This window comes from Podarcis gaigeae, assembly GCF_964106915.1.
Source record: "Podarcis gaigeae genome assembly, chromosome: 2".
Lineage (NCBI taxonomy): Eukaryota > Metazoa > Chordata > Lepidosauria > Squamata > Lacertidae > Podarcis > Podarcis gaigeae.
This window is the reverse complement of record NC_139679.1, coordinates 57,522,363-57,541,724: the sequence shown is the minus strand read 5'-3', so window position 1 is coordinate 57,541,724 and position 19,362 is coordinate 57,522,363. Positions and strand designations below refer to the sequence as shown.

Genomic DNA, 19,362 nt, shown 5'->3' with positions numbered 1-19,362 from the left:
CCTACGAAAGCTAAATTACATAGGTGGGTGTTGAAAAATAAAGACAGCAATAGCTGCAGCTCAGCAGGAAAGGAGTTCCATTCCCCACAATTAAGATGCAAAAAGAAGGTAAGGAAAGAAAACAGAAAACAGAAGCAATGTATTGTCAGTGCATAGCCAACCGTAAATTGGGTAAATGAGAATTCAGGTCATGACTCATCTGAAAGCGGGCATTTTCCTGATACTACTATATGTGACGCCATGTGGGAAGAGGGCACAGTGAACTGTGGTTGTCACTTTTTAAATTCCTTGAATGAAAAAGACATGCCCTATTTCTAGAAATTCAGCTATATGAACCATATGAAAGCAGGTGGGTGAAACAGAGTTTAGGCTTTAGATTAAAAAACATTCTTCCTGGGAAGAATATCTGGCACCGGTGGCAGCTTATTTCTGGTTCAAAACATTAGAGGGCAAAGTTACAAGGATAGAACCGTTGAGAGAACGGAAGAATTTAGTCAGATGCAGAACCTGACTAAATCCTTCCATTCCTCATACACAACATCTCCCATGTTGAAGGCAGCACCAGGACACATGAGGAGAGAATGCACGAGTGACTTGGCACATTGTTGGCTTTAAACAATTTCATGGCAGGCACCCACACCCCCTATTTAAGACAGAGGCTGCACACACACCATACATCTAAAACACATGGTTCTTCCCCCAAAGAATCCTGAAAACAGTTGTTTGTTAAGGGTGCTGGGAACTGTAGTCCTGGGTGTGGGTAAAATGAAGTTCCCAGGATTCTTTGGGCTTTGAATGCAGCCTTATTCTGAGGATGACTGCTGCTGAAACAACACTCTCCTCAGCTGTGAACTGAGTGGCCCAAGGTATCATGGAAGGCTCAATTGACCTCTGTGCTGTTCACAGTGCATTTTTTCCTAGTAAAATAGGTGCCGGTACTCACCATGAAGTTCTGCCACACTTTTTAACAACAACAACCCCCCCAAAGAAACCCGTGCTGGTTCTGCGTACCTGAGAATACACTCTGAAAAAAAAAAAAAAGACACTGGCTGTGCAAAACAGAACACTAGCTTCAGGCCAAGAAGCTTCCAATTCAATCCCAAGATTGAGGAAGACACTGCCTCAGTGGTAGAGCCCATGCTTTTGATGCAGAAGGTCCCCAAGCTCAATTCCTGACAGCTCCAGTTAAAAGGGATCAGGTGTCAAGTGATGTGAAAGACCCCTGCCTGAGATCCTGTCAAAGTAGATCCACCAGTCAAAGTAGATAATACTGGACTAGATGGACCAATCATCTGACCTGGTATAAGGGAGTTTCCCGGTTTCTCATGACTTACTGGTAAGGCTTGCTTTGAATCTCCAGGATTTCAGGTGGTTGGGGGGGCGGGTCTCTCCCAGCCATATATGGAGATGCCAGGGATTGAACCAGAGACCTTCTGCATGCAAAGCAGATGTTCTACCACTGAGCTATAGCCCTTCAAGGGTAGCAGTTCATTTCCAATCACCAAATGTTGTTTAGTCGTTTAGTCGTGTCCGACTCTTCGTGACCCCGTGGACCAGAGCACACCAGGCACTTCTGTCTTCCACTGCCTCCCGCAGTTTGGTCAAACTCATGCTGGTAGCTTTGAGAACACTATCCAACCATCTCATTCTCTGTCGTTCCCTTCTCCTTGTGCCCTCCATCTTTCGTAGGAAATGATCTTCATGGGGAATATTCTGATGTACACCTGCCATTTTCTTTATCTCTCATAGGGAATTCTTGTTTCTAATTTTATAGAATCCACTGTGTATTTTCCCTATGACAATTCAGCCCTTGCATTGCTCTGTATGTTCTCTATGAATGCCCATGGTCTTGATTTCATCAACCACATCCTGCAGCACATATGATAAGGCATTTGGAGGAAAAACCCCATCCATGCCAACCTTTCAGCTTAATTTTTTTCTTTGTTGCCAAAGAACTAAGACCTCTGTCTAAAGTGACGGCTTCTGGCTTCTGAATTATGCTCCAGAATAATTCTTTCCCCATGGCTTTGATGTTTTGGGTTCCTTTGCCCAAGCACTGATACATTTCAGCAGTTCCTCATTCCAGAGGCAAAGTGGCTGATTTGTTTAACCTCTTTTAATATTATCTTATTTCCCTTTTAAAAACACCCTCTAACATCACACTTGCCTTTTGATCACTTATTTAAGTGGTAAGTAACATCTGTCGATGTGTGCACACTCTACCTTTTAAAGCACATTCGAAGCACAGTCTTTCCCTCAAAGAATTCTGAGCACTGTAGTTTGTTAAGGGTTGTATAGAACTGTAACTTTGTGAGAGGTGAACTACAATGCCCAGAATTCCTTGAGGGAAAGAATGTGCTTTAAAGGGATAGCATGTTCCTAGCCTGAGTTTCTAGACAAAAGCTCTAAATCCACTTAACCTCTTGCCATGACCAAAGTACCATTTAAAAACAATGGGAAATCCATAAACCAAGTCATATGCAACAATGTGCAAGTGTTTTCTGAAATAAACCCCTCTGTATTTATTTGGACTTACTTCACAAGAATGTGGCTAGGATTGAAGTCTTCTTCTCACAAGAATTGCTCATTGGCATTGGAATCTGAATCATTTAGATTTTCATCTCTGGCTTAGCCCTCAGATGCTGGTTCCTATACTGGCAAACATTTGAGGGGTAAGAACAAGGGCTTAATTCACCCTTGGCCAACCACAACTTGTGGAGACGGAATGCTAGTGGTGGGTGCACATACATGACACATGCACACACACACATGATATCAGGACACAGAAACAAACCTCTCCACCTAACCTAGTGCCATGCCAACTTTATTTCCCCACCTTTTTGTGGCTTCTTTTTTCTGGGACAGGCAGAAACAACAACAACCCACCTTGCTTGGGGGCTGGATCACAGGCTGAGAGTTAGCCACCCCTGTCCTATAGCATTGCTGCTTTGAGACAGTAGCTAAGCCAATGACAGTAACATTTGTTTGCCCAAGCCAAATGCTCATCCAATGGCATTAAGAGAAGGGACTAGACAGTCCAGCATTAAGCAGCATTGGCTAGAGTCGTGGTTTCCAATGTGGGGCAATTTGATTTTTAAGGGGGTGCAATTCAAGAATGAGTTATTAACAGTTAATGGCCTTTTAGGCTTCCTCCATGTAAATAGGAGCTCACTTTTTGAATAATAAGAATTATATGTCACCGGGGGGGGGGGGGGCATCAGGATTTTAGAGATGCTTAGGTGGGGCATGACCAAAAAAAGGTTGGGAACCACTGGGCTAAAGAGATGGTAGAGTTCCAGGCAAAGGAACTGTTCCTTTAAGGTTCTACCCCAGAAATGTAGGCAAGGTTAAGGAATGAAAATAGGCTGGGTTCAGAAGCTCTTGTAGTCATCTCCCTGGGCTCTGTCCGGGGTCCTGAAAGACCTGCTGCCACCCTCCCTTGTCTTCCTGCGTCCAAACCCTGAAGAAATGCTACCTGCCCTCTCCTTCCACTCCAGACTGTTTGTACCCTCCTGATTCATCTGTGGGCTCTGCTTTGCCAGGACAGGACACTTATATTCACATTACACAGGGACCAGAGGGATGCTGCTGCTACACTGGCTGAATGGCGCCCATACTCAAGGGATGCTCAGTCTAGAGGCGTGGAGAAAAAACACACAAGCAGAAAATGATTTTTATCAAACACTTTGCTCCCTCTCCCTCCCTTAAGGATTGTAATCTAAGATTCTTGTCAGTAGCAGCAAAAGGAAATTTGTCTGCCAATGAAAGATTGTGAAATCCACACTTAATCAGTATCTTCTGCCAGAATGCAGCAGCTAGACTGGTGACTTGGAACAGCTGCCAATATACATACTGTATAACACTGGTCCTAAAGGATCTTCACTGGCTCCCAGTACGTTTCCAAGCACATTTCAAAGTGTTGGTGCTGACTAAAGCCCTAAAAGGCCTTGGCCTAGTATACCTGAAGGAGCGTCTCCACCCTCATCAATCACTGAGGTCCACCTCTGAGGGTCTTCTAGTGGTTCCCTCATTGCGAGATATGAAGTTACAGGGAACCAAGCACAGGGCCTTCTCAGCAGTAGTGCCCTCCCTGTGGAACACCCTCCCATCAAATGTCAAGGAGATTAAGAACTACACAACTTTTAGAAAACATCTGAAGGCAGCCCTGTATCAGGAAGTTTTTAATGTTTGATGTTTTATTATGTTTTTATATTCTGCTGAAAGTTGCACCGTGTGGCTGGGGAAACCTAGCCAGATGGGTGGGGAATAAATAATAAAATTGTTGTTGTTGTTGTTGCTTTAAATTGAGAATGTGGCTTTTGAAAATGGCAAATCTCATAAACGCTGACTTACTGGAATTGCTCCCCTCATGACACTCCATGGAGCAGGCTCAAACTGCACCCACGCCTAAGTTTTGTCCTGAGTGATGGGTGGTATTACTTGGTCAAAAGAGAGGTTAATGTTGGGGCTCCCCCAGTCTCCAGTTGAAGCAGATCTGTCTAAATAGTTTATTTTTATTCTGGATTTCTTGGAGCCAAAATTAACTTTCTTGTATATTCATTGCCAGGAAGATAAGATGCTATCAGAAATAAGAATAGATAGCATTTGAAATAAAAATAGCACTTTAAAGAGATGGGATATCTTGACTGACGCAGTGCTCCAAAATATGGACTAATTAAACTTGCTCCATTTCCTCAAGTCTGCCTTCATCCTGTTAATCAGAAGGACAAAATTAGTCCAAGTCAACTTGTTTCAGTTCTTCATTATCAAGTAGCAGAATCCTACCCATCCCAGCTAAGTAGGACAGGCAGCTCTTTTGATATCAGTGTATATTCTAGGTAGAATACTGAACACCATCAGGTTTGATTTGTGCAACTTTTTCAAAAACAGCCATCTTTTTATTTTTCTGGTTTATCACCACAGCAGTTATTAACACTGGGCTTCAGCAAAGCAAGAAATTTAATTAGACAGTGCGTATATGATATTGAGTGACAGAATAATTTGACCACCATAAGGAAATTTTGTTCATGGTATGATTATTTTCCACCTAGTCATTTTGACACATTGGCATCCTATTTGCAAAATTTAACAGTTCCAAAATACAGACATGCTTTCACTTACGCAAAATTAAATATAATGCCTTCAGCTGTTCTTGAGGGTTGATTTTTTAAAAAAAATCTGCTGGAGCAATGCTTATGTCCATGTGGAGATAGCAGTGTTGAATCAGTAGTTCATGTGCTACTGGCTTGCACTGTTTATAAAGATTTGAGGAGTGAGGTTATTACCCCTCTATCTATATCCTCCTGCCAACCTAGCAGTTCGAAAGCCCGTCAAAGTGCAAGTAGATAAATAGGTACCGCTCCGGCGGGAAGGTAAACGGCGTTTCCGTGCGCTGCTCTGGTTCGCCAGAAGTGGCTTAGTCATGCTGGCCACATGACCCGGAAGCTGTACGCCGGTTCCCTCGGCCAATAAAGCGAGATGAGCGCCACAACCTCAGAGTCAGTCATGATTGGACCTAATGGTCCGGGGTCCCTTTACCTTTACTTTACTATCTATATCAAGTACTCAACCATTGCTACTATGTCTTTTCTTCTAGCAGATCAAGATAACCAGGTGACAGCAAAAACTGCAAAAAAATTGTGTCAGCAGTCCATATATCTCACACATCCATAGCAACAACATTACTCTAGAAATTATTATATTTATGGTTCATATACCACCACTACTATTGTTAGAGAAATATTTTGGTTACAAATATTGGAACGTCATTGTGGTTCCAGTCTCAAGCAACCCACATTGAAGTAGCCATCTTTAGGTAAACTATGGAATAAGCAGATTTTATTGGTTTCTGCAGAGACAGGTTTCTTAGTTATTGCTGTAAAGCAGAGTAGGCAACCTATGGCTCCAGAGCTACAATGCATGAAGCAAGCTGGTGGTGGGGAACAGGGTAGGGAAGTGGCAGGAGAGAGACAAAGGGAGTCCACCCTCTTTTGCTTCTGCTCTCACCTACCATCATTTCAGCCCCTCCTACTGCTGGCCTGTGGCTGTGACAACAACAACAACAATTTATTTATACCTTGCCCATTTGGTTGGGCTTCCCCAAGCACTCTGGGCAGCTTCCAACAAAATATTAAAATACAGTAATGCATCAAACATTAAAAGCTTCCCTAAACAGGGCTGCCTTCAGATGTCTTCTAAAAGTCTGGTAGTTGTTGTTCTCTTTGACATCTGGTGGGAGGGCGTTCCACAGGGCGGGCACCACTACCGAGAAGGCCCTCTGCCTGGTTCGCTGTAACTTGGCTTCTCGCAGTGAGGGAACCGCCAGAAGGCCCTCGGTGCTGGACCTCAGTGTCCGGGTAGAATGATGGGGGTGGAGATGCTCCTTCAGATATACAGGACTGAGGCCGTTTAGGGCTTTAAAGGTCGGCACCAACACTTTGAATTGTGCTCGGAAACGTACTGGGAGCCAATGTAGGTCTTTCAAGATTACGTCTGAGAGAATGCTCCCCTCAGTGAGGGAAAAACCCCAAAGTTTCCTAGTCCTGCTACAGTGTAATAGATTTTCAAAGTTTGATCCATACTAAAAAAATATTTATCTAGATGGCAAGAAGAGAAAGTGTCGCAAAGATTTCAGTCATTGGGCATTTAACTGAAGTTGAGCACTCCCCCTCTCACACACATCTTTCCAAGCTGTTTTGGTCACATGAATTATTGTCAGGACATTGTGGTTAAGGGTCTACATAACTGGCAGCATGTGTGCAGTAGAAAAGAGCTCAGGTCCCATTGAATGGAAATGCTTTGGTTTGTGTGACCAAACCCTGAACCAACAAGGATGTTGGCTTCTTAATGCTGTATATACAGACTGAGAAACAGTCCTTGATTAGTCCCAGGACGCTCCTTAGCCTTCAGAAATCTACAGGATATCCTGTAGAATATCCTCCCCACACAAATAGGAACTACAGTTAGTACTTCCTGAACCAGATGCAACTCTTTCTTTTTTTAAAGGTAAAGAAAAGTGAACACCAGGAAGACAAGGTATGCCATAGAGTATGGCAGGCTAGGCCCATAGCTAGCCTAAAAGTTTGGAGGAGGCACTAAAAATGTAGGGGGCAGTTCATCCCCATGTACACATTAATGTGGTTAATGATGACGCTGATAAAGGTGATATTTCTTACTGTAACCTGTAGCAGTGGTAAGCCAGGTTGGAGGAGAGCTATTTATGGGGTTGCATAACCTCAGCCTCCCACTGCCTTCCCCTCTGTTCATCTCCTTTTTGTTCTCATCTTTTCAGCCATCCATCCACTGGTTGTCTTCCCTCTCCCCTCTCTTTTCTCTTCCACCTCTTCCCTGACCTCCATTCACTTCCTGGTTTCCTCCATTCTCCTCCAACACACCCTTTTCATATTTTTAATATTCTTTATCCCTCTCAACACTTGTTGCCCACACACAAGTATTCTGGCATAAGTTGGGGGGTGGGGGAGTAATTCAATGCTAGCCTATTCAGAGGAGGCCTGTTGAAGTTAAGAGACATGACTCGTTTACTCTGAGTAGGACTTAGCTGAATAGAACCCAGAATGTATTGGTTTGCTAGTCATTCTATTTTGCTGGAAGCCACCCAGAGTAGCTGGGGCACCTTGGTCCGATGGGCGGCATATAAATAAAATTGGTGCTTTTTTCCCTAAAAAAAAATGTTTAGTGGTACTCTCATTTTGACTCAAGAAAATCACCATTTTATAGTTCAAATCAGGACAAAATAAATACAGTAAATGGACAAAAGTACAAAGATTCACAGAATGTTTAGGGGTAAGCGTCCCCCTGTGTCCCCCCAGAAAAAAGCACTGAATAAAATTATCACCAACAACAACCTAGATGCATTTCAACAGAAACTTCCAGAATTCTCTCTTCTCCGCCCTTCCACTCCCACCCCCAAGTGTTCTTAGGAGGCCCTTTTTCTTACAACCCTCCTTAACAAAGGGGGAAAGTTGAGGAACCGCTCAAATGAGAACTCTGCCCCCAGTCCTGTGCCTTACAGTCAAAAAATGAAATAAAAATGAATCCTTTGTCTCGCCCTCCCCACACATTGCTGCAAACTAGCTAGAGGTATGCAGGATGCCTGATGTATGAAGACATTAAGAATATATGGCTCTGATTGGCTTATGTGTGGTGCTTGATAGTACTATTAAAACAAAGGCTTTCCTGCTGAGTTAATTACTTGCTTATAACAAAAAAATAAGGGGGAGTAAAGCCCCACTAGACCCCCATCTACAAGCCTGTGGTCAGGGTCACTGATCTAGTGCCCATGCTTGCCCATGTGCCTGAAGAGATAGAACCATGCTCTCATGTCACATCCCCATGGTGATGAAGCAATAGTCCAAACTCCTTCCTTAGAAAGAGGTCCACCATTGCATCACCAGGGCTCTAATATACATGGACAATTGAAGGTGGCTTCATAATTCCAAATTGTGTAAGGACATAATTCTATATGAAATTAATTACCGTACTTTAAATTCTGTTAACTTTTGGCAGCTCCTTTTGCAACACCAACGATGAAATGGAGCACAGATCTGAATAAAATCTGCATATGCGCGCGCGCGCACACACACACACACACACACACACAGACTCCTGTCAGATGTCAAAGAGATAAACAACTACACAACTTTTAGAAGACATCTGAAGGCAGCCCTGTATAGGGAAGTTTTTAATGGCTGATGCTTTTCTGTGGTCTTGTGTCTTGTAAGATGCCCAGAGTTGCTGGGGAAACCCAGCCAGATGGGCAGGCTATTATTATTAATAATTGGCCTTTTGCTGGGCAGCCATTCAGAGGAGCCCTTCAAAGAGAGGACTATCCATTGTAAAAGTAGGACACAGGGCACACCATCCAGAAAAGGACAACCAAAATGATCAATGGGATGGAGCAACTTCCCTTTGAGGAAAGGTTGAAGCCTTTCAGCTTTTTTGTAAAAATGCTGCAACCTTTTCCTCATAGTGGAGTTCTTCCATGCCCTTGATCATTTTTGGTGAGTTAGAGGTGACAAGTTAAAAGTTTAAAAAAAGGATGCAGGGCACAGAGAAAGTGGATAGAGAAATGTTTTACTCCTCTTTTAATAACACCGTTTTTCTCCTCTTTTAATAACTTATGAAAATACAAGGAAGCTTAAAAGCTTGAAGATTCAGGGCAGATAGTAAGTTAAAGTATGGAACTTGCTCCCACAGGAAGCAGTGACGGCAAGCAACTCAGATAGTTTTAAAAGAGAGTTAGACCATTCCATGGAAGATAAGGATATCAATGGCTAAACTATGTTCTGCCTCCATGGTTAGATGCTTCTGAATACAGTGGTACCTCAGGTTACAGATGCTTTAGGTTACAGACTCCGCTAACCCAGAAATAGTACCTCAGGTTAAGAACTTTACCTCAGGATGAGAAGAGAAATTGCGCGGCGGCAGCAGCAGGAGGCCCCATTAGCTAAAGTGGTACCTCAGGTTAAGAACAGTTTCAGATTAAGAATGGACCTCCAGAACAAATTAAGTTCTTAACCTGAGGTACCACTGTATCTGTTGCTAGAAACTGTAGGAAGGGAGAACACTCTTGTGCTCGGGTCCGGCTTATGAGTTTCTTGCAGGCATTTGGTTGGCATTGTGAGACCAGGATGCTGGACAAGATGGGCCATTGGGCAGATCCAACAGGCTCTTCTTGTGTTCTTATGTACTATTGCATGCTTAACTCCTCACTAAAATCAATTGAACTTAAAAGTGCTTATCTCTGTGCCCATATACGTATACATTTCCCTTTAAAATTCAAGCATTCTTCACAACAAATCATATGCACCCGAGCATCAGATAAGCAGCTAGGAGATTCCATTATTCAAGGTAATTTCCCACCCCTCCACCTCCGTTGGGTATGCTTGACTTTTGTGGTGAGATATTAATCATTTCCTTTAGCTTCATGTGTATATATAAGAGCATCAAAGTCTTACCAGGTTCAGAACAAGGAAATTGAAGCACACTGCTATCACCACAATGCTGCCCCACTGTTTGATCATCCTTTGCCTTGGAGCATACATCAATTGCAGACCAGCACACAATCCGACTGCGAGAAAAGAACTTACCGGTATAGAGGGGCTTATAGAAACACAGAATCGTCTGAAAGATTTGACACAGGTATGCTATAACTGTAAAGCAAAGTTAACTAATGTTTGACTGAACTTTAAAACATTTGATCATGAAAGAATGCATATTTACCAGCTAACCTTGTTTTGTATTTTGCTAGTTGCAGACCAAAGTGGTACCCAAGGATCCAGCCATGGTAAGAAACTAAACCTGCCATCCTTTGCATGCTTATTTAGGAAAGACCTCCTCAGCTCCACTAAATTCAGTGAACCTTGATTCTGAGTAAAAATGCATATAAAACCAAGCCTTTCTGAATGAATTGGACTTGCAGTGGTGGGCACATGAGAAAGTAAAGGAAATTATAGAAGATTTACATGTGGAAATGTGTCTTTGGAACCCTGCACTTTTCCCCGGCACAGGCTCAATGGAATTTAGGGCCTACCTGATTAAAAGTTAATAGGTACATAGGAAACTCCTCATGTTATGTTATGTTATGTTATGTTATGTTATGTTATGTTATGTTATGTTATGTTATGTTATGTTATGTTATGTTATAGGAAGCTGTCATAATGTGATTCAGACCATTGGTCCATCTAGCTCAGTATTCTGAGTCATTGCACTAACTGGCAATGGCTTTCCAGGTTTCAGACAGGGTTAGGGATGCTGGGAGTTGAATATGGGACCTTCTGCATACAAAGCAGATCATAGAATCATAGAATTGTAGACTTGGAAGAGATCCTGAGGATCATCTAGTCCAACGTATGCAGCTGTCTCATATGCGGATTGAACCTTGCCATCATCAGCACCAAACTCTAACTAACTGAGCTACCCAGGCTGTGCTACTGGGCCTTTCCATATGTACATTCAGAGATAGTGTCTTCAGAGGTACAGTATTCAGAGATCCCTTGTTTCCTTCCTTGTTTCCTCCATTCTCATCCAACACACCCTTTTCATATTTTCAATATTCTTTCTCCCTTTAGAAAGCTGCATCCTTTCTAAAATGCCACAGGGATAGGTTAGGTCCAGGGGTCAGCAAACTTTTTCAGCAGGGGGCTGGTCCACTGTCCCTCACACCTTGTGGGAGGCTGGACTTTTTTTGTTTTTTTTGGGGGGGGGTATGAATGAATTCCTATGGCCCACAAATAACTCAGAGATGCATTTTAAATAAAAGGACACATTCTACTCATGTAAAGACACGCTGATTCCCAGTCCGTTTGCGGGCTGGATTGAGAAGGCAATTGGGCCGGATCCGGTTCCCGGGCCTTAGTTTGCCCACCCATGGGTTAGGATAATAAGACATGAAAGGTTACATAGAATTCTCCTCTTCCAATCAGTAATGGGCCCTTGCCATTTGCTGAGCCTCTTGTAATCCTCTGCCTTGATGTGTTCCTTGAACATGGGGGGCAGGAAAAGGGGACTATCAAGGCATATCTAATTTTTAACCTTGTCTAATTGAACATGTACTTTGACTTTCACACGGCCACTACTTAACTACATTTTGTCATTTAATATTTATAGACATCACTACTTGTCCCAGAAAATTTCCGGGTAAGAAATTAAAACATTATTATTATTTATTTAAAATGTTGAATCATTTCAAATATTGGGTATGGGATGCTAGAAGAAGCACTTTTGGTGTGTAAAGCAATTGGCATATTGAAAAGGAGGGAACATGGGTACGACATTAGGATGTCCTGACTTAAAAGACATCCTTGGAAGTGGGTTTTTTTCAAATGAAAACCTATCTTTCAAAATAATGGATTTCCCTTAAAATGGTAAAACATGATCCTGCCAAAGTTAGTTCCCACTTATTGTGAGTGGTCTTAAAAGGGCTTGTGAGGTACAGAACACTCACCTAATGAAATGTCTATCATTTATGGATATCAACATGGCATTCTAAGCCTGGGTCAGGAAAAGATATCTATTCAGAACAAATACTACTCCTTAAAAGAGGAGGCATGACTTTCCTGAAAGTTCTTCTGTGGAAGGCTCTTAGAAATATGTAAATGGGAATTGTGCAAGAATACTGAATTGTGTCTGGTCTTAAATAACTTTGGCATATAGTATGTTATTCCTCAGAAGGCTACATAATTCCTCACATACTCTCATTTCAGGAATTTTGTGCAAAGGATAATTTGGATGTATTTATCAACTCATTGGAATTAGTGAGGGCTGAAACTGATGACAACAGGAGCATCGACAACTTGCGCAGAAACCTTAAGCACTTAAAAGAAGATTTGCCAAAAAATGATGTAAGTAAAGCTATTTTAGTTAACTTTTCAGCAACGGTATATTGGAACATATTTACCCTCACAGAAACCTTACAAAGTTGCTTTCGTTTAGCTCCAGTTTGTCCCTATTTGTACATCCTGATGGATCCATATTGCTGTAGGGCCTATAATACCCCAAGCCACAAAATCCAGAGCCATAGCTATTAAGGTTGTGTCAAAGGCAGCCAAACCACGAGGTGCTATCTTATTTGCAGTGGTTATAAACAGGTGTTTGTGCAGCAGTAGCAAATTCAACATTCTAAGTATGTGTAGTGTATCAGAGATGACCAACTCTGATCTATTTAACGCTGCTCTGCCCAGAGTGGAGGGGGCAACCCAGTCAGGTGGGCAGGGTACAAATATATTATTTTTATTTTTATTAACACATAACCTCTCCCAAATCCCACTGTAATTCTCTAAATTCCCATTAGGATTGCCCTGACCACATCTTAACATTAATGTTAAAATATTGGTTGCAGTTGTGGGCTAGAGCTGGGGATCTGGAACCATTCTGATAGTCCTCAGGCACTCCCGAGAATGGCTACAAATCCATCTAATGCACGTGCTGCTCTGGGGGTGGAGGGAACCCTCATGTGAACATCTGAGCTGTGCAGAGATTTGGAGCAGGAGGTGTGTGGAGTGTTGATGCAGCCCTGGTCATGAGTGGGATAGATCCCATTAAATATCAGCTCCCATACAAACTGGATAGGTTGTCTTCTCATACCACCTTGGGATCTGGGTCCTCAATCCTATGAACCACTCTGTCAGTGAAACTGCTGGTAGGACTGTTCCATAAGAATAAGGTTCAGCTCTCCACCGTTAGGATTTAGTAATGTGGCTGGAGGGCCAGGAAAATTATCACAAAGTGGGAAATTGTGGTATATATGCTTAAAATACAGACCTGGTTCAACCCTAGTCATATGCAAGAACTAGCAACTCCAGAATATTACCGCTTGCATCAAAAGGATGCTTCCTTTAATAGGCCTGGATGATCCATGTGGTGTGGGCATAGATGTGCTTTCTGAGCTCCGGTGCCCTGTCTTCAGTCATCACAGGTGCATATACAGGAGTTAAATTCTGCATGCAGACCTCTTGTTGAGAGAGGGGCACATATCATTTGGTGGAGTACAGCTTCCTCCTTAGGTTGTTGGTAAGGATCCAATGTTGATACAGCAATCATGTTAGGAAAGAGCATTGAGGGAGAAGCAGCTGACTTTGTACATCAAGTGCATATTCTCAGAGTAATAATTTCAATTCCCATCTTTAGAAATAAACCATGATGGAGCTGCAACAGATAAGTTCCTCTGGTTGCAATTGCATTTTGCTGGTTATTAAGATACTTGATGGTCATGAAGATGACTAATTAGAGGGAGGGTCTGTAGCTTAGTGGTAGAGCATTTGCTCTGCATGCAGATGGTCCTACGTTAAATCCCTGGCATCCTTAAGATGCCTTTTGAATTTGCAATTTCATTGTCACTGGTCATCTGCTACCATGCCTAACAAAGTAATCCTTTGCGTGTACAGAACTAAATTTAGGACTGCAGCCTAAAGGAACTTCTGGTGGTGAAGGTTATCTTCATTAGAAATATTGATACTGTATGTTGGGTTAATGCAATCAATTGACAAAAACAACATATTTTTAAATGCTTCAGGAGTGGCCAACATGGTGCTGTCCAGATGTTGTTGGACTACAACTCCCACCATTCCTGACCACTGGCCATGATGGTTGGGACTGATGAGAATTGAATTCAACAGTGTTAGCAGGGCACCAATTTGACTGTCCCTGGATTAGTCACATGTGTGTGGTTAGTAATAAATAGCCTGATAAGTTAGTGATACAAGAGATGCCAACTTCCACCTAAATCAGGAATCATGGGACACCATACTCAACATATCTGCCCTGTGGAAGATAATATTTCTGCACACTGCACTCTGGGTGGTTCCAGACAAGTGTTTATTGTGAGATTGGCACCCCTCATATGTGAAGGTTTTCCACAGTTTTCCACCCATCATCAGCATAAAAATGCCAACTCTAATTTAATATGTTAATTGGATGTTTTTTATTGGAAAATTAATAAAAATGATTTAACAGAAAAATGCCAACCCAGTATTTTTACCCCATTCAATCCTAGTTTTTCCTTTGCAGAAATAATCTGACATTTTTTATTTTTTATTTTTAATAATTGCCCATGACTTGTTTGTGATTTCTCAATGACCCATTGGCAACCTGAAGCCCCTGACTGAAAGCAAGCTGAAAACAATCTAATTTTTCAATGCAAACTTTTTACCCCACAGGAGAAGAATAGGAATTGTACAGCACCACACAAAAGTGTTGACAAACTCTTAGAATACCTTGAACGCTTTCTGAAAACCTTGCACAGTCATTTGCGACCCAAAAAAGCAACGCTGTGAACTTGGATCATGCAAAGGATCATTTGCTCTGCTGTTCAAGAGGATCTCTTTGACTAATCAAGTGTGTTGAACAAACCAGGACTCTCATCAGTATGTATCATGGAAGAAGAAGAAGAAGAAAAGGAATGCAATTTGCTTGTTAACTTATAACAGTCTTTCAAAGATGAAACTATTTATTTATTTATTTAATATATTATTTAATGTTATCAAATTGTAATACATATTTATTTCTGTACGTGAAATCATTCTAGAAACCCTACTACTTATGACCTCATTTTGCACAGGGCCTTCTCGGTAGTGGCGTCTGCCCTGTGGAATGCCCTCCTAGCAGATGTCAAGGCAATAAACAACTATCTTACTTTTAAAAGACAACTGAAGACAACTGTTTAGGGAAGTTTTTAATGTCTGATGCTGTATTGTTTTTAATACTCGGTTGGAAGCCGCCCAGAGTGGCTGGGGAAACCCAGCCAGATGGGCGGGGTATAAATAATAAATTATTATATTATTATGTTATTCAATATTTAATTGATATTTCCACAAATTTCAGCACACAACAAATCCCCTAGACATTTTCCTGCTTTATACTCCCTGCCATCCTCCCTTCACCACCTAAAAATACACCCACCCTCCCCAAATTATAAATGATTAAGCAATACCAATATAATAAGCGAAAACGAAAACAGGAGAAACAGGGATAAAGAAAGAAAGTGTGCTCCAAATTTTGTCTTTGTCTGATGTGTCTCCCAACTGTTGGGTTTGGGACTCATGGATTACGGGCAAATGGCACCAGAAATCCATCCAGTGAAGACTGGTGCCCTTTGGGATTGGTAGGAGAGAAAGCAGGGGACATTAGATTGGATGGAACCAGAGCCAATCAGATGCAGAACCAGCTAATTCTATCTTTGTTCCCAGCCTCCTCCCTGCTGAGTTCTACAAGGGCATCAGAGTCTAAAGAGGAGGAAGCTAGAGGGTGCTACTCAGGGCTGGTTGTAAGTAGGAAGCTGGCAGCTATTGGGTGGGGTCTTACTGAGGGCAGGCTGAGCTTTGTGGGGCAGTGCCCCATTTGCCCTAAAAGACTAGCTTCCACCGAACACATCTCAAATCTTGTGAGATTTCCTTTTGAGGTTTATTCCACAGGAACTGGGCTGTCAGCTAAGACATAGATCCTCTGTTTCTTTTAATGACCACAGCTCCTCTGGAAGTTAAGACTCAACATAGGCTAGGCACTTCTTTCAAATGGGATTGTGAGAAATATTTTGGGCCCTGGTGAAGCCGTAAGTTATAGACCCTCTTATGTAACATGCTGCTTTTAACTGAGTTATAAGCACTTTTCTAGATTATTGTCCCTGGTTGTCTAGCCATTTATACTTCAATTCTAGCTGAAAGTTGAGGATTGCAAAACTAAAAAATATCTACACAGGAATGCAGGTAATTTATATATAGTATTATTATTCTTTGCAAAATTATTTATAATTTTATTTATAAAGTATTGCATAATATTTGCAAACCAGGACAACAAAAATGTATTTATGAAAGTTTTGTAGGTATATAACATATTTAAATAAATTTATTTTGTGGAATTCTTGGTTTTTATTATTATTGTGAGATGGAATGTTCAACTATGGTCCCATGGTGAATAATACCTGGGGTTTTCTCTATTCCATCTCCTTGAATCATTTTTCCTAACTGTCATTGCTGAGGTTTGTGTGTAAATGATACGAGGGTCAAGAACAGTTTCAGCTCATATTATCTGGTAATGATGGCCAAAGAAATTTTAGAGCCTATATGAAATGTTTCTTGAACCAGTGATTGCTGAAACTTTAGTTCACGCAAAGCTCTCTGACCTGCAAAGCCTGCCACGTTCATTTTTCTGGATATTATCCCTTTGCACACCCGGATCAGTACCCTCCATTTATAATCATGGAGCAGTTTCATATCTGTAGCTAGCATACAAAGAAACCAGCAGCCTCCCACCAGTACAACAGACAAAATTAATTCATGTTACAGGGATTGAAGGGCAGAATGATATATACAGGGGACATTTGCCTACCTTAAAAAAAGTCTTAAAAACAGTCAGCTTCATGGAGATGGGGATGGCACTGTGCTACAGTGCAGGACAAAATGGCAAGTTCTTTGGAGTAAACCCACTGAACCCTGTATAACTTATTTCATATATGAAGAATATGTGTATGTGGAAAAACTGGCACGTAATACATTCTTCATACATTATTCTGTGTATACTTTTTCCTAGTCAAGTGATATTGCTGTTGGCGGGTGGGGAAATGGCTCGTCTGACAAAATGAAACCACATATGCGGGCAGTGAAACCACACAGAGATTTCTCCCCATGATAAACCATTTGTGAAGCTCCAGAGTCACTTCACACACACACACGCACACCGTTTGCACATGGAATAACATCCACTTGTGTCATAGGGTCGAAAATGCAACCAGATACTTGATCAGGAATAGGAGAAATTATCTGATGGAGGGAGCTCTAATATGCAAATGCACCTGCCTGATTTATTCCAATGTGAACACAGTTCCCCACCACAAAAAACTCATCCTCAAATCGGGGTCTGCACCCCACCATTGCCCATCCCCCCTTTCCCCTCCTAAAATGGGGAGGGAGGAGATGGTAGCAGGCAAGAAGGAAACCTGCAAGATCTCTCCTCAGCAAGAAGAAAGCCTATAAGGCCTTATAAGGCCTCTCCTCAACAGCTCCTGTGGCACAGACCTCTACTCACACACTGTAAATGTGTCAGTTGTTAGAGACACTCAAGTTTTGAAATGGGAGGCACACATTTCCTCATCCCTTTTGTAGGCTATCTAGTCCAACCCTCTGATCAATGGAGGGAATCAAGAGCTAAAACCTCCCAAAATGATGCCTTGGCAGCCTCTACTTGAAGGCTCCTGATAAGGCAGATTACCAGTCCCACAAGTAATTGGCTCCATAGCTGAAATGCTCTTACGGTAAAGAAGGTTCTCCTAATTTTCAACCGAAGTCTACCCTCCTGTAGCTTAAGCCCACTAAGCAGAGGACAAGTCTTTGCTTTCATTGGGAACATTGCAATGACCACTGGTGAGCAACATGAAACCTTCCAGTCATAAAAAAGTGGGGGAATAGGAGGAGGTTGGGCCGTTACTCATTCCCTTAACAAACCACATCAGTTAATGATGAACACTGGAAACAAAAAGTGCTTTCTTCCACTGTGGAGGCAATGTGCTTTGAAATGAGATTATTATTTTTTTAAAAAATAATAATCATGGTGCTGCTGGAATAAAGGAAATGAGGAGAGTGACAAGGAAATGAGAAGTTGTGTGTGTGTGTGTGTGTGTGTCCTCAACCTTTGTAATGAAAACGCTGAGCTTTTCATTATATTGTCAGAGGCAACATGCTTTTTGAGTGCTTTTGAGTGGACTTGTTCAGTGGTAAGAAATGTATGTGTTCTCTGTTTCTAGTTGCTTGGCAGCAGAGGTGAGGTCAGTACTTAATTTCTAATGGGAAGGGTGCTTGGGCTCATGCCATCACTCTGTAAACTCTGCTAATTACTCATAAATGTGGGTGGGAGATGCCATGTTTGCTCAGAGGTTTTGGGGAAAGCACTCTTAAGTCATTTAATTTTTAACATGTCTACTTTTTTTGCATGGATTCATTGACTGATCTGTGACTATTACCTACTACTGTGCATCAATGTTCCTCAGCTGTAAAATGGAACCATATTCTAAACTGTATGCATGGAATGTTGTCCACATATGCATATTAGGAGCATATCTCTTAATGGTGAGCCAAAACTTTGAAATGTTGGCATAATTTCCTCTTTCATCATTTCCACTCCATTGGTTGCCTTTCCCCCTCAATAGTGGTGGCAGACTGGCAGCTGCCATCTTCTTTTGCCCATAATGTTCTGATGGTTGTGAAGAAATGAGGCTTTGCTGCCCTCAACTGTATTGATAATGAATGTATTGCTTGTATGTCTTCTTGCAGTCTGTGATGGGGTTATAGGGATGGCTTGGAGTCCCAGTAAGTGCCTCAAGATTCTAAACATCAAGACAAAGGCAACCATCATTGCTGATGCACAGGACTTCACATCCCACATCTGAGGGTGAGAGATTTAAAAGAACCATACAAACATGTAACCTGAGGCAGGGATCTGTGATTGACCCTGGGTGTGTGTGTGTTCCTATATCCAGCAGTGGAGCAAGCCGACTGGGCATCTGGGGCGGTGCGAGCTGGGGCAGGATGATCTGTGGGGCCTCCAAGGAGTCTGCCTGCCTCCTCCCACTCAGCCGCCCTACAACTGAGGGGGAGGCGGCAGGCAGACTGTTTGGGGCAGCGTGCAGCCTGCAGGCGCCGAAGCCACCACGTCACTGCCAAGAGAGACGCATGGCTCAGGCGCACTACAGGCCCCCCAGTGAGTGCCGCCTGGCATTTTGTCACCCCCTTCATTGGTGACATCCAGGGCAACCCACCCCCACCACACCACATTTTCTATTCTGGAAATTCTTTAGTTCAAAGGGATCTCAGCATGATAACAAAAGTTACTAAACAGCCTCGGTCCAGTATATCT

General features: G+C 42.2%; 1 long non-coding RNA gene across 1 annotated transcript; it reads left to right on the top strand.

Annotated features, from left to right (window-relative positions):
- The first annotated feature begins 10,281 nt into the window (after positions 1-10,281).
- On the top strand, positions 10,282-15,291 carry LOC310839736. Its single transcript, XR_014561609.1, has 4 exons — positions 10,282-10,306; positions 11,629-11,658; positions 12,225-12,362; positions 14,676-15,291. It is a non-coding gene; the product is annotated as an uncharacterized lncRNA (long non-coding RNA).
- Positions 15,292-19,362: the final 4,071 nt, after the last annotated feature.